This window comes from Panthera uncia, chromosome B4, assembly GCF_023721935.1.
Source record: "Panthera uncia isolate 11264 chromosome B4, Puncia_PCG_1.0, whole genome shotgun sequence".
Taxonomy (NCBI): Eukaryota; Metazoa; Chordata; class Mammalia; order Carnivora; family Felidae; genus Panthera; species Panthera uncia.
Window position 1 is genome coordinate 2,776,282 of NC_064809.1, and position 2,372 is coordinate 2,778,653.

The 2,372-nt window shown below is 57.3% G+C and overlaps 1 long non-coding RNA gene across 1 annotated transcript; it reads left to right on the forward strand.

The window, feature by feature from the left end:
• The first annotated feature begins 763 nt into the window (after nt 1-763).
• Nucleotides 764-1,396, forward strand: LOC125918557 (uncharacterized). The gene is made up of 3 exons (XR_007456475.1): nt 764-801; nt 1,079-1,101; nt 1,310-1,396. It is a non-coding gene; the product is annotated as an uncharacterized LOC125918557 (long non-coding RNA).
• Nucleotides 1,397-2,372: the final 976 nt, after the last annotated feature.

A 2,372-nucleotide genomic window follows, 5' to 3' on the forward strand; every position in this document is an offset into this window, starting at 1 on the left:
TGTCCTGTTTGCTTGACTATCCCTGTGAACCAAATTAAAAGTCACAGCCTCTGTCATTCCCGGGAATTTTGAAAACGCTCCTGGGTGGTGGCATTCAGAAGTCAGTCGACGCGCTTTCCGGAAGGTCAGCGGCGGCATGAACACCAGCCCTGCCCTTCATGCCCAGGTCTTTGTCAGTCTCATTCCCGGCGCTGTTCAAGGTTCGCATGAGAGAGCAGGGGAAGGGACGCACACTTTCCTCCAAACAATCCAGTTGTGTGCGGACCTTTCATATGCCAATCACAACCCAATAAAGCCATTTAAAAACAAAACCCAAAATACCTGTGGTAAAAAACAAATCAAATCCCAGCCCTACGGGATGAATCTGCAGAGACTGGAGGGAAGGCAGACAGAGCAAACCAACAAAGAGAGACAGGGCAAGTGGCGATAAGGGCCGCGGGGAGGACCCCCGGGTAAGGAGCGGGAGGACCCCCGGGTAAGGATCGGAAAGATCCCCAGGTAAGGGTCAGGAGGACCCCCGGGTATGGATCGGGAGGACCCCCGGGTAAAGATCAGGAGGATCCCCCGGGTAAGGATCAGGAGTATCCCCTGGGTAAGGGTCAGGAGGACCCCCAGGTAAGGATCAGGAGGACCCCCAGGCAAGGATCGGGAGGATCCCCTGGTAAGGATCCGGAGGACCCCCAGGTATGGATCGGGAGGATCCCCGGGTAAGGATCAGGAGGATCCCCCGGGTAAGGATCAGGAGGATCCCCTGGGTAAGGATCAGGAGGACTCTCAGGTAAGGATCGGGAGGACTCCCAGGTAAGGGTCGGAAAGATCCTCAGGTAAGGGTCAGGAGGACCCCCGGGTACGGATCGGGAGGACCCCCGGGTACAGATCGGGAGGACTCTCAGGTAAGGGTCAGGAAGATCTTCAGGTAAGGATCGGGAGGACCTCTGGGAATGGATCAGGAGGATCCCCAGGCAAGGATCAGGAGGATCCCCTGGGTAAGGATCGGGAGGATTCCCAGGTAAGGGTCGGAAATATCCCCAGATAAGGGTCAGGAGGACCCCCAGGCAAGGATCGGGAGGACTCTCAGGTAAGGGTCGGGAAGATCCCCAGGTAAGGGTCAGGAGGACCCCCAGGTAAGGATCGGGAGGATCCCCAGGCAAGGATCGGGAGGATCCCCTGGTAAGGATTGGGAGGACCCCCAGGTATGGATCGGGAGGACCCCCGGGTAAGGATCAGGAGGATCCCCTGGGTAAGGATCGGGAGGACTCTCAGGTAAGGATCGGGAGGACTCCCAGGTAAGGGTCAGAAAGATCTCCAGGTAAGGGTCAGGAGGACCCCCAGGTAAGGATGGGGAGGATGCCAGGGTACGGATCAAAAGGACCCCCAGGCAAGGATTGGGAGGATCCCCTGGTAAGGATCAGTAGGACCCCCAGGTAAGGGTCGGAAAGATCCCAGGTAAGGGTCAGGAGGACCCCCGGGTAAGGATCGGGAGGATCCTTAGGTACGGATCGGAAGGACCCCCGGGTACAGATCGGGAGGACTCTCAGGTAAGGGTCAGGAAGATCTTCAGGTAAGGATCGGGAGGACCCCTGGGTAAGGATCTGGAGGACCCCCGGGTACGGACAGGGAGGACTCCCAGGTAAGGGTCAGGAAGATCCCCAGGTAAGGGTCAGAAGATACCCCCGGGCAAGGATCGGGAGGACCCCCAGGTAAGGATCGGGAGGATCACCTGGGTAAGGATCGGAAGGACTCTCAGGTAAGGATGGGGAGGACTCCCAGGTAAGGGTCAGAAAGATCCCCAGGTACAGATCGGGAGGACTCTCAGGTAAGGATCAGGAGGACCCCCGGGTACGGATCGGGAGGACCCCCAGGCAAGGATCGGGAGGATCCCCTGGTAAGGATCAGGAGGACCCCCAGGAAAGGGTCAGGAGGACCCCTGGGTACGGGTCAGGAGGACCCCCGGGTAGGGATCGAGAGGATCCCCAGGTAATGGCGGGGGGCATTTTGTGAAAGGAACCAGAGAGACTTCCTGACATCTCACACTCGAGGAGCTGTTTCATTGGCTTTAGGACACACACAAATGCAGGTATGCTCAGGGCGCCTGGGTGGCTCAGTCAGTTGGGAGTCAGACTTTGGCTCAGGTCATGATCTCACGGTTCATGGGTTTGAGCCCCGCATCGGGCTCTGTGCTGACAGCTCGGAACCTGGAGCCTGCTTCCGATTCTGTGTCTCCTTCTCTCTCTGTCGCACCTGCACTCTGTCTCTCTCTCTCTCTCTGTCTCTCAAAAATAAACATTAAACAATTTTTTTTAACGTATGTATGCTCAAAACTGGGGACTAGACAGGAAATTTGATGGGATACAAAAGTCCCTGCATGTGCG